General features: G+C 38.4%; 1 protein-coding gene across 4 annotated transcripts in view; it reads right to left on the minus strand.

The window, feature by feature from the left end:
- LOC137478275 (VPS10 domain-containing receptor SorCS1-like) overlaps positions 1-14077 on the minus strand; it is a 261330-nt gene that overhangs the window by 104488 nt on the left and 142765 nt on the right. The window lies entirely within an intron of this gene.

Raw genomic sequence — 14077 nt, forward strand, 5'->3', positions numbered from 1 at the left:
GTGACAAAAGATACACAACTGAGAGTTGTAGTAGCTATTTCACCCCATTAGCTGTGCTATTAATTGGTCTGCATTGCTGATGAACGAGTGGCAATAATGAGTTACTCCTCTCATGTATCTCTGCACGAGGGAATATATAGGTCTGAGCAGTAAATAGAGATTGTTCCAGTATTTCAGCAAGCAAGAGAGTATTACCTCTAAGGAATGGGAATGAGGCATCATGACTGAAAAAGATGGAAAGTTTTAAAGAATATTTGCCTTGGAAAGGTATTAAGGGCTTGAATCGTTAGCATTTTTATTTTATTTTTTTCTAAGTTGCTTTGCAAATGGCAAACACTGATCTGAAATGAAAATATCCACACCTGGCATTTCTCAGAAAAAAATTCCTATCTGGGTTTGAGCACTGCAAAAATCACACACTCCATTTCCTTCTCTAATTTAGGCAGGCAGAGTTAGACACAACTTAAGTCACTACCTAGGAATTATAAGGAAGCATAGCATCTGGTGTCTGTGAGACACCAGATGCTAAAGAACTATTGCATGTGAAGGTGTAAATACACATATAATTACACAGAATATGTCTTTCATAATTGAGCAGCTGCCAAATATGTTTTTCTGTCTCTAGAAACCTCCTTGGCAGCATAACTATTTGGCCTCTGACTTAAAAGTTTGGGGTTCTGCAAAACCCCTGAACTTTCAGATCCTGAATAACCTCAGAGCAGTTACACAACTCCATTGTATCTCTAACATAAAATAGGGCAATGTTTCCATTGTAGCATAAAGGTAGACTCTCCTATTACTACTTTAGAAATTAGTAATTAAAATGTGCATTTTTAAATATTTTTATTTTCATTTAACACTTTCAAATATTCCAAGCATATAATTAACATGATTTCCAAACAAAAGATTGAGACATGATAGAAGTTACACAGAAAAGATTAATATTCAAACTATCAATATACAGAAATATAAAATACTGTCACTAAGCAGTCTATCCAACTACTGAAGCCAAAAATTGTGATGTTTATCAGTTGGTTCCTTTTTCTTATCACACTAATTTCTGGGACCAGGTTCCTATGTTTAATGTTTATTGATTTGGTACTGTGATTCAAGCATTATGATTTTCCTATTTTTATGACTACCTTCTTGAGTGGATTTTGTTTATGTTGGTATTTGGAAATATCACAGCACAGCATTAATTTGGACTAGAGCAACTAGAGCAGAAATAAGCACAAATCAATGGGCTTGATCCCAGCTCCCTGAAGTTAATAAGAGTCTTGTCACTGACTTTGGATTGTGCCTCTAAGGCAAGCTGTTAATCAAGACCCACTCTAGTCTCACATACTTCCTTCTACCTGGGCAAGAAACTCATCTGACCTCATCACTGTCACATCCAAGCACATCACTGCCTTAACACATTTTCTGTCAGGCCACTCCTCTGAAGTGTGAAAGTGCTCTTATCTGCATTTCTTAAAAAGGGAATGGAGAGAGAAACTGCTGAGGCACTGAAGCACCTAATACTACACCTAATCAATAAAAGTTAAGTGCCTAAACAGACTTTCAGACACAGCTGACTTTGGCTTTAATCTGCTAACTACCACTCTGGGCTATTAGCACTTTGTTCTCTCCAAAAGCCTCAGCTTTGCATTGTAATAACCAGCAATTCTGTAGGTAAAAGTGCTTCAAAAAGTGCCAAAAGCGGACACACCAGTTTTTATTCATGTGCCAATAGCACCTGAGATGTGGCAGAGCTGTGCCAAACCAGTGAATTTATGCGAGGGCACACAGAGAGTGGGAGACAGGGCAGGGAGTTGATGGATGACCCTCTCCAGAGCAGATTGCTAACTGTGAGACCAGCTTTCAGCATTATCTGCTCCACTGTTGTACCTTGTATTGCTAATCACCCTGCACAGGTGTCATAAAGCAAAACAAGTTAGAGCCGACTATCAGTCACTACTCACAGCGCAGAACCATGTTCCTTATAAGATAAGAAAATTTCATTACAATGTATCTGTGTGTAAATAATCAGAGTTACAAGCCCAAAAGATAGCATTTATTGGATAAGTAGAATAAATTGATACCTGTTGGAAAAGTAAGTCAAAACAAGAGGAAAAGGCTGTGTGTATTTGTATAAACCTTTCAGAGCACACCAGGAGTGTGCTTCTGAAATTAGCCCTACAAAATTTTGGGGAAACCTCTGTAACAAGTCCTTGTGCTCTGCCTCAAGCCACAGTGATCTCAGAGCACAGGAAATGCACTCCTTTTCAAGGAAACTAAACCAGCAGGAGGTTGGAACGAAGTGATTTTTAAGGTCCTTTCCAACACAAACCATTTCATGACTGTGATGCACCTGAGGAGTGCTTCTGATGTTTTCCAACCACTGTTCTGGGCATTCAGATCACAGCACTATTCTGAAGTCAGACCCTCTACCTCCAAAATGCCCATAGTGCAGATGTCATCTCAACATCAACCATTTCATTCTACAAACACACTTTCACTGAGCTGCACTACATGCTAATGTAGTTGCAGTCACATTAATTTAGTTTTATTGCCTAAGTTGCCTGGAATATAAATGCAAAAGGAGGGAAAGTACAATTCATTTTATTGCTTTTTTTTTGTTGTAGCATATGAAATACAGAGTAAGTACTCTTTAAAATTTCCTTTTAAATAAATTAACCCAATTTCTGCTTTGAAGTAGTCTATTAGCCATTGACTTTATGCAGCTGCTTATACAGAAAATACAACTGGACACAAATGAGTTGAACAAGAAAAGCATGAAAACCAAAATCAGAAACAATAACAAAAATTAATCTAAGTTTAGATGACAGAAACTTTAATAGCTAAGAATACCTAAAACAAAGAGATTGCAAAGAAACTATTTTTATCATTTTGGGCTTCACTGTAGAAAGCATGCTGGATTTCCTGAAATGGGAGCTACTCCATCAAACATCTTGCTCTGCTTTTACAGTGCCTAATACAGCAGATTACTGCTTTCCTGTTTAACACAGTTGTTTGGATGAGTTTATTCCAAACATCACAGAGAAATCAACATGACTTTTGCATATGAAAATCACACCTTAAATTTATCCAGGTCCTTAGAGCCTGTAGGGAAAGGCAACCTAGCTCATGAAGTCAAAAAAGATTTTTGATGTGTTGCCTTGCCAAAGGGAAATCACTAAGGGATAAAAGGCTGGAAAATACTTCTAAGTTCAACCATTAGTCTAACACTACCAAGTCGGCTCCTAAATCACATTCACCACATCTACACCCTTTTCAAACACTTCCAGAGATGGTGACTCCACCACTTCCCTGGGCAACCTGTTCCAATGCTTGACCACCCTTTCAGTGAAGATTTTGTCCTAGTATATAATCTAAACCTCCTCTGCTGCAACTTGAGGCCATTTTCCCTCATCCTATTGCTTGTTACCTGAGAGAAATTAACAACCCCATCTACATGCACAATGATAACATTATCAGCTTGCTTGGGCTCTATGTGAAAATTTGGGCCCATGATTTTCATGTTGACAGTTCTTAAACTATCTCTGATTCCACTGTTACAAAATTAAGTTATTAACAGAGGAATAAGAAGAGCTATATTCATCTCCCTCTCACTTCCACTAAAAACCCTTTGTGGTGGGAGACCAACCTTAGAATGACTCTGGTCTGGTTTATTGTTGTCTTAAACAAAACTGAAGAGTGAGCAGGAGCAAAGACTACTTCTGCCCAGCAAGAGTAATTACTCTCTGTTCAGATCAGTGCTCAGCAATGATCAGAATCTGCTTATTCCCACCAGGCAGAGCAAGCACACACTGCACTTCCTATTGCTCCAGATGGATGGGGGTTTTTCCTCTGTAAAAAAAAAAGCCAATGCAGTTGACACAAGCTTTTGCAACCAAATGCAAGGCATCCATTAATCATCTCCCTCTAAAAAGGGAGAAACGTGATTTGCTTTGCACAGAAGTGACAAATGGAAACCAAACATAATTTACAGACCTTAAGACAGTCCATACTTTTTTCACCCCTTTTTCAGTGCTAACTCTGCTGATGACATTGCCACTGACAATTACACGTATTATTGCTGTCATCACAAAAAAACCCAGGAATTCTCAGCCAGGGTACTCTGATTTTGCTTCCAGAGATGGAATTCTGAGCCCTATAAATCTGCTGTGAATGATTTAGTGGTTTAGTTAAAAAAGTCCAGAATTGCTCTCAGTCTTCTATTTTGGCCACTCATATCTCTACTTGGACCAGTTTTTGCTAATACTTCTTAGGAAAGAGCATAGTATAAGTGAAACAGCCCGACATGAAAAAAACCCCAATAAATCTATTTCATGGAGTCACATGTTTTTTCATTCACTTGTGATGTATCAACTGACCAGAAATGGAGGTAAATTGCAAATCAGGTCAATTCCTTCACTTTCCTTACCTATCACAAGCATCATGCATAGACCCAGCCTTGGTGACCCGCACAGAACAAATAAATATTTCTCACAAGACACAGCAAAATAGGAAATCAGCAACAAAAACCAGAAATGTCTTACTCCTAACAAAAGCAGGGCATTCCCTACTTAAATTCTCTAAAGAGCTTCATTTTCTCCCAGCTTCTCTGAATGTCAGTTGCATAACTTTAGAGGGTTGTGGGGTTTGGGTTTTTTCACATGGTGAGAATCAGTGTTGTATGATCCCAACATAATGAAATGTAATTTCTGCCACTTTACACATCACTTCTGAATTTGAATTGCCTTTTTTAAATGAGTGTCATTGTGCATGAGTAAGAGTGTGTAAATATGTGCAAGAGTGCGTGAGTGTGAAAGTTTGTCTGTATAACTGTGTGTGAGTGTGAGTTAGTAAAGAGAGAATCTGGTCCTCCAGATTCAGCACTCCACACATGCATTCAAAAAAATGTGCTCTGCTTTTAATTAATTGAACTCATTCATTGCTTAAGCGCTCTTAAGACCTAGAGTAAGATATAAAGTGAAACAATCCAAAGGACAGAACTGCTTTGCTTGTGAAATTCTGAAATAAATGCAACGCTACTGTAAAGAAAATTAGACCTATTCCTTTTACAGGACTGAGTTGCTGGATGCAGTACATATTTGCAAGAGCAAACAAATTAGAGATGAAACTACAGAAGAAATAAAACAAGCATTTAGTTGGATATTAATAGGAAAAGAGGAGACTGAAGCCTCTGTGAAATTTTAAAAATCTTTCCTCATGGAAACACCAGCTAACATCAGCTGCTGTAGAACTGTGCACATCAGTAATGCCACTAAAATTCGGCCCAGGTTTCTGCTGCAAATAAATTGGGTAACAGTATGAGCACCTAAATGAAAACATGAAATGAGATAAAGCTGACAGTTTTGAAGCTGTCTCTAATGCCAGCTAAAAGACAAGGTTAGTTGCTGAGCAATTTCATTAAGACACCATTAAAATAATACACCAATAATTCAATTGAGGCATTGTGGAGTATTTCATTGCCAGAAGTTCTTGTTAACTCAGAAAGTGCAGCAATTTTGTAAGGAAAGAAAAGACTTCAGTGACAGAATTACACTTCTAGCACTGAAGAAAAAAAAGAATATTGCCTTTGAATGATGACCTGGATCAGAATGGCCTCAGAAGTAGAAATGATCTCTTTAATAAAAGGAAAAGGTCTGGAATGAGTTGGTTTGCAACTGTTACTCAGTGACTTGAGAAAGAAGTTCTTATGCATACAAAGACGCATAACCCAAACTCATTAAATCAGCTCGCACTTTGATGATATGGAGGGTAGCATACTTCAAACTGCCCTGAAAGAAAACCATAGACAGCGTAATTCAGACTCAGACTGAATCCAGATCCAGAGAGTGGAAACTATCATCACTTCCCCTGAAAACCCACAGGAGGTCCATAACTGGTAGGATACAATCAACTTCCTCAAATCTTGGCTGTTTAAATGTAAGAGAAATGATGTGGTGAAAGGTTTGCACCCATGAAAGACTTAGTGCTCATTGAGTGATAAGACAATCTCTTGTCACCAGAATACTAGATGACAAAGGACTATCTTTTAAGAGAGAAAAATTATCATATGCCAATATTTTTGAAAGCTGAGATTGCACAGTATTCCTAATAAAAGAATTGTTGAGAATTGCATTTGGCATCTTGATGAATGTTGTTTGACATAAAAGCTGGCTACTGGATGGCAAAAAAAATCCATTTATCTGTATTATTCAAGATGTTCATAACAGGACAAAAGAGACTGCAGAATAAAGCAGCCATAAAAGCTGTATTTTTTATTATCTGTGGGAATCATCTGTGGTTGCTTTACTAGATAGAAAGACTGAGTGTATGTATGAACAATAACTTACAAATATTTTATGTGGTGGTGTGTACTATATATCACTGAAGTCTCAGGTACAGGGCTGGGTCAGTGCAATAAAGACTCAAGAAAAGCAAACATGAGGCTGAGACACCTGTACAGGTCTGATTCAGTTGTTCTCTCCGTTAATCCTACTTGATATGAATGGGGGTACACAGAAAGTCCAGAGGCGCAGGGAAAAGACTTTTCCTACGAGACAGCAGCGTACAAAACAATCCCTCCTTACCCTGAACGCCACCTCAGCAAACCTCTGAAAGCACCAATCAGGATGGGAGTGTTCCTGTTCCTACCAAAATCCAAGAGAGGGCAGTGCACCCCCACAAGCCCTTCTCTTTACTCAGATCGGGATGTCCATCCAGGGGACAGGTTCCCACCTACAGCCTCTCCTCTTGGTAGCTGAGCTCCGGCAGAAGCCCCGTGATCAAAAGTGCCTCACCTTGGACCAGACAAGAACAGATTCAGCTACTTCTTTTTTTTCCATTAAAGCTGAAGAAGTTGCAGCATCTCAGGGTTTTTGAGAGCTGCTGAGTCACTGCTTGTGGGCTGGGCTGTGCACGGAGAGAAACACCGACCTTCACCTTCTCAAGAGTAACCTGCGATCCCAGCAGCCAGGGTGAATTATCAAAATATATCCTTTTGCTTTCAGGTAATAATTAATCAAAGGATGAAAAGAGATGAGATGGGGGAGAAAGGAGTCACTGAAGATTAGTGTCACTTTTTAAATCTCAGGTTTTTAAAGTCCAGTTTCCATTTCCATTAAGCCAGAATTAAATGAAAATAAAGATTCTACATTTTGTCCTTACCTGACTTAGTGCACCTAGTGTTTTAATGAGGACTGTAAAAAAGGACACAAGCTCTTCTTTGCATCATCCTTACCAAAAAATAGAAATTAAATGCTAAAAACAATAAAGAAATCCACTCATTAATGTAACTTAATTGATTACTTCAGGATGTTTCTGAGTTACTTTTACCTTATCTAGGACTATACAGTGGTTTATAATTTAAATTATTTAATTCAGGTACGTAAAGACATCTAGAGGTCATTTATTTCAAACTCCTGCTTCACACTGAGCCAGCTTCAAAGGTACAGTTAAGTTCTCAGGACCTTGTCCTGTCAATATTTAAATACCTTCAAGGATGGAAATTCCACAAACTCTTTGGGTTTATCCTATCTGATACTATTTAGTTTTCATTCAGTGTTAATTTTAAATACCTGGGATTATATTATGCCAGTTCTAGAACAAACAAAAACACCTTCAATTTTACATTCCTTTTATTTTAAAAGTCTATCTTAACTTAGCAAGAGCTTTGGAAGCTGGAAGTGCTGTTTGAGTCCAAAGCACCAAGGTTAGTTTCACCGCTGGGATCCCGCAGCAGTGCTGAAAATAGAACTCGTCAGGCTCAGCTCCTAATCACAGGCATAAACATGAGCTCTGGAGCAATCAGTTCTGGGGGAAGGAACATGGAAAGATTAGGCTTCTTGTTTTCCAAATCTCCCTCAAATCAAATTCTAGATTTTTATCTCTTCATTCCACAGAATGGGTCTAATTTAGTAACCTGACATGAAATGAAAATTTATTTTTTCTGTTTCTTTATTATTACACTCTGCCATCTCTTCCTTTACATTTGACATAAAAGCTTTATCACCATAACCAGCTTGAAAATATATTACTCAAAACTTAAGTAAACCACAATAGAAACTTCCATTCTGAAATAAAATCTAATTCATAACAATGAATTTGAGAAAAAATAAAGAGACAAAAGCAAAAAACTCAGGAAATCTACAAGTGCTATAGGCACTTTATTTTGGACAGTGCAATCTAGTTTCAATTATTAATTATCCCTTCTTTTGCAACAGATGTTCTGCATTGTACTGAACAGAGAAAAAAAAAGCTGAGACATTCTTACAGTCTTACTTGCTTAGGGGAGAAAAAGATCCTCAGCTTTGCAGACATCTAGAATGAGCTGCCTTCATACATATTGCCCCTACTTTGTTCTGTTACTCAGTAAGGCATTCCTTTCAGCAAAGAATCTCATGAGATTAATTAGTTAATCTTCACACCAACTTTGTGCTGGAGAAGTAAAGCGCACATATCAAGAGGGAAAATTACTTGGACAAACTCCACTAATCAATCAATGGCACAAAAAGAAAGGAGCCACTTGCACTGTAAGCATATTATAAACAATAGCATTTCCCAGCCCCAAATACTGGGCCCTAAGGGTTGTTAATCCTGATGAAAGCAAGAGGAAACTTTTGGCCTAGAAGTGTGGTAACCCAAGCAGAGCGACAAAAGGGATAGGGAAAAGAGGGTCAATTTTTCCCTGGAGGGTAAGTGATAAATGCACAATTCACATGATGAGCCCTGGCAGGGCTCCAGTCCAGGTTGGATGGGTGCTGAGCTACCTGGTCTGGTGAGAGTCCCTGGTCATGGCAGGGGAGTTGGAATGAGATGATCGTTAAGGTCCTTTCCAAGCCAAACCGTTCTGTGATTCTGTGTGACAGCTATGCCTGGGCAGATGGTCAATTCACTGAACACTTGGTTTCATAGCCAACTGTTTCAAGCCATGCCACTTGCCTCTGGCCAGCCCTGGGACCTGTGTGTCACTGTGCTGTTTAATATTTCAGGGTTCTTACTCTTGCCTATGTTTTACAGCCCACCCAAAATGAAGAAACAAAGGGGAGGGAACATCACAAAGCAAATGCACCTCAGACTGGACAGAGGTGACCTGCTGGTCCCAAGGGCATTAATATCCATACCTGGTCACTTCCATCTCTCTGCACAATGTTCTTATCCCTCCATTTCCTACAGATGTTTTCATCTTATTTCACCTAAAACCGACCAGCTGAAACTGTTCATTGAACATGGCTGATTTTATCCAAAGCACTTAAGCTAGTCCATCAGTTCTCAGGTGGGGACTGGTGCTCCCAGCAAGAAGAGTCCTCATGGACTGGAAACCAGTAATAACTTTGAATAGAAGCTGCTTCAACCAGGTAGGGTTAGTAAGAAACTGCTAATTTTCCTTCATCCGTTTTCCCTTTACTGGCAAAATGCCTGGGACTGATTTCATTGCAGCTGGTGGCACTGTACCTGTTTGAAGCAAATATCAGATCCTTTAGCATCTGCTGCTTTTGTGTTCTGAAAGTGAGAATCTTAACTGAAAGTGCAACAAGACAGAAAGCAGAGTATTCAGTTGCTATCCAAAATAAATGCTCTGGGTGGTAGAAATGGGAGGAAAAGTAAAAATAGTTTTTCAGGACAATTATCAAAGTTTTGGAAAAAAGAATTATTCACATTCCAGACTTTTCTTCTTGAAATTGTATAAAATCTATGTGAAAGAAAATGAACACTTATACACAGCAAAAAAAAAAAGAGCAGGAAGTTTACTAAATTGTCTGCAATAATACATGCTATTTTTCACCTAGTGGAAATTTTTTTTTCCATTTACTTTGCTCACATGTTTTCTAAAAACTTAGTATTTTAAAATTTAACTACCTGAAAAATAAGGATCCGGTTTCAAAGAGTCATTAATGTAGGATCCTCATTTCATGTAGGAGTTTTGTTTACCTTTTGGTAGTTTTAGGGTGAGGAAAGGAGATTATTAGTTACTGTTTAGCCCTTGAAAGCTTTTCTGTGGACATATCAAGTCTAGAAGCTTTATTTTAATATTTTAACAAATATTTAAATTACATCCAATTAAAACTGATTCTTTCAGCTGACAACTGTAGAAAAGATACATATTATAAAACTCCCAACATAATTGTCAGAGTTACCACCACAATTTCTGCACTGAGTTACAGTTCTTTTCTCTTGGGAGATAGCTATACAATAGTTTTTTGTGGTATTTTCTTGTTAGATTTAAATGGAATTGCTTTCAAATAATTATCTACCACCACACATCTACACAACAGATGATGTTAACAGCTGAGCATACATCACTGGATCAATATCAACTTTGTCATGGTACACCTGGATCTGCTACTTCTTGATTTTTAAACATGAAGATGGGAAAAAAATTACTTCAGGGACCAGAATGGAACACGAAGGAAGTCTCTTTCTTGCAGGTGTGAATCAGGTCAATTTTCCTACCCTATGACAGTCATGAAAACAAGCATGGACTTAGAGGAGAAAGCAGCAAACACAGCACAGAATCTTCTGGCCTGGTCTGTTAATTTTCCACTTCTCACCATACAGTATAAGTTCTCTTCAGATTAATGGCACACAGTTCTGTTCTACCATCAACCTGCTTCCAGACTTTGAGTCATCTCTAACCAGGATACATGCCCATACAGCTGGAAATTCTTCCTTACACAAGTAACTGTGCCTTTCCCAAATAGGTGACATGGCACTTGTCCCTTTTCATTCCAAAGCATGGGTCTATGTGTTAGCTTTGTTGAAGCTCCATGTTTTATTCCATTTTGGCTTCTTACATGCTAATTCTCAAATGTTCTCTAAAATTTCCACTTAGTTTAGTTTTAATTTTTCCCTCTGACTGTGAATAAAGCACAGCTTCACTAATTATGTCTACAGCTAATTCTTTTATGCACATTTATCTGATTTGCTTCTCTCCAAAGCATTTTTTGTATTAATGCATTAATTTCATAATCACTTCAAATTATGTTCCATGTTGCATGAACAATTGGGGAATTAGCATCTGCTTGCAAATTGTTAGCTTGGATTTTCATTTTTGTTGTTGCTGTGGATGAACTCAAATTATCCATACTGAACGTGCCTGAAAAGAATTCCACCTCCAACAATAAATAATTCTCTTTACTTTCTGTATTGGTTCTTGTTAAGGGAATTCACTGCAGTTATGCAATGGAATAAAACAGTGTTTTTCCTTATCAGTTTTGGTGTAACAGTTGATGACTATGTAGAGTCACTGTCACAGTCACTGACATGGTCTTTCACAGATGCTCCTAGATGCTACTGCATTGAGTTTTTCAATTCTGTAATCATCCTGTGCTTACCACAATTCAGGCTCTCAAATGGAACCACAGTGCCACAAACCACCCTGACATCTAAGCGAGTTCAATGTGAGCACTGAGCTCACATCAAGCAAGGGCAGCGTTGCTCAGACCCAGTACAGCTGTTTTTTCACAGAGGTCACCTCCTGAGCCTATTCAGACACAGGGACATGGAAGCTGTTCTGGGTCACACTGAGATGTTGCAAGAGCACGAGTGCTAAAATATTCATGAAGAAATGATGCCCCATGCCTCATTTCCCCCCTTCACATATCATGTGACACCTGAGGAGGATGGCAATGTAGAAAGTAAAGTGCTCTTATCCTTTTACTACTCCATTTCAGAGTTGTCAATGCTTCTTCTCCTTGACCTCTCATTTTTCCCTTTCTTTCCATGCAACTTTCCTCCTTCTAAAATCAGTCATTTCCCCCAAATTTTAAAATAAGGGTGGCAAAAAGAGAATGATACACCAATCTGCTTAGATTTTGTTACTACCCCACCTTCAGTTCATGATCTGATCTACCTTTACAATGTCTAAAGAAAAGGAAAGATCAGCATTCTTGGTTTCTCTTTATATACCATGATCAATTAGTTCAATACACAGAGAAAACCAATTTTTAAAACAGAATCTCACTTGGTGCAAAAGCCTACTGAAGTTAACAGAGCGTGATTAGAAGTTAATGGCATTATTAAAGGTTGAACCAACTGAAGCTATACCTTTCTGTCTTCATCACCCAATGCACAGTTTCACCAATGAAGAGAAATCCACTTTTTTTCAAGAACACTGGTTTTACAAAAATACTACCGTAAGGCGTATGTTTTCATGTTATCCTCTCCAAATAGAGCCTTCTTTAAGGCTGAATGTCACCTGTCTGTGACATGCTGATGGAAAGTGCAATCCATAACCCTCCTTGCCTTTTTAATAAGGTGACTAAAGCTTTCAGCAGTCACACAGTGGTGGAACTTGCAAGAATGCTTTCTTGCACAATATACTTTTTATTTATTAAAAGCAAATCAGGACAAAGCATTGCTGGATTTTTGTATGAATACTGCTGTAACAGAATTTAGTTTTGGTTTTTTTGGGTTTTTTTTTTAAGGAATGAAAGATAGTGGGTACTTTAAAGTGACCTTCCTAGCTGTGTAGCTGATCTTGCCAAATCAGAATCCTACTCATTATTAGACTAATTGCCAAAACTGCACAGAAGCAATCCTCTAGTGAAGAAAGAGAGGAATCATATTTAGCAGCAGTTTTAAGACTATAGAATTTATGGTATTTTTAGTGACTTGATGCCACGGAGCCAAAGATGTGCTTCTACCCTTAGCAACATTCTGTGAGAGCATGAACTGTCCTTCTGTGTCATACTTCATGTCAGGTATTTGGGTGTCTGCTCACCAAACTTCAATGAATGTTTGAGAGGCTGAGGCACTAACGACTTCAAGCAGTGCTATTACTCATGAGATGACAAAGGAAACTTGGACTAAGCCTGTAATGCTTTAATGGCTTCTCAGAGCTAGGTGTTAAACTGTTTGATAACTCACTCCTAATTATGGAGAGTATGGAAGCAATTTAACTCAATCAATTAGTTGGCTTCAAAGACAGAGTTTTATTTCTTTATCTGGAGCCAGTGATCAGTATGAGCTTCAGCAGCACTGATAACACATGCAGCAATGGCTGTTGAGTGCCAATGACTGCTAATGAGAACTTGATCAATAGTATTTCTAATGATGCAATTCCAACTGTAATGGGGCTGCTTCTGATGAAAAGGAAAATAAGTTAGGAATGTTCATAGAGTCAGCCACAGCAAATTCCAGTGCTACCTATTTCTTGCTATTCCACATCCTGCTTAATGTTCAGTAAGTATTTCTCCAGTTGTTTCTGCATTATCCAACCCATCATTAAAGACTCCAAGGAGCATAATGTCTAAGTATTTATAGCTACTATGCTGTAGAACTCCTGAGTTACCTTCTAATGGTTTGTTTTTTCTATTAATGCCTAGTGGATACAAGGTGAGAGCAAAGCTACCATTTTTTACCATTCAGGTAGTGTCAAACAGAATCATTCATTACCAGTATTTTCTCACACAACTTCCTGGAGGGTGCACTCCATATACAGACAGGTATTAATGTCCAGGTCTGTCTGGTGCTCAGTGATACAGATGAGGCTGTTTGATTGGATGCTCCTAGCAGTATTTCTACATTTGCACTCAACATCTCTGGTTAAGATTTCTCTCCAGCCATGTTCACCTCACAAACAAAAACCAAATAGAGCATTTTGGCCCCTGGGGAAACTATCCCCACTGCCATAGGGGGCAACTGCATAATACAGTGCAACTGATTTCTCTAAGCTCTTTTGTGCATAAGTTTAAACAGTGCCCCCAGCATATCATTTCAGGTGGCAGTTCATTTCATACATAAAGAAACCAAGATGTGGTAAGCTAGTGATTGAAAGAACACGCTCTAGACACATTGCAGAGAAATCACACAAGCATGGCAAAAAGTGGAAAGCTGAGGAAATAGATTCTAACAACTTTACTACAGAAAGAGTTTAGGTAAGTCAGAAGCTGGAGAGGAAGACTGCATTTTGAAATGAAATTTCAGAAAATTCTCAGTTAAGACAAACTTATCAGAATTATAAGCAGTGAAAAACCTTTCACAACAAATATGATTGGTATGAAAAACAGAGAGAACAGAGGTGAAGCCAAAGAACACTGTGAAGTCCCTACTATTCTGGATCTTTGCTGTCATAGTCAGCTAGAGT

This window comes from Anomalospiza imberbis, chromosome 8 (genome assembly GCF_031753505.1).
Source record: "Anomalospiza imberbis isolate Cuckoo-Finch-1a 21T00152 chromosome 8, ASM3175350v1, whole genome shotgun sequence".
NCBI classification, from domain to species: Eukaryota; Metazoa; Chordata; class Aves; order Passeriformes; family Viduidae; genus Anomalospiza; species Anomalospiza imberbis.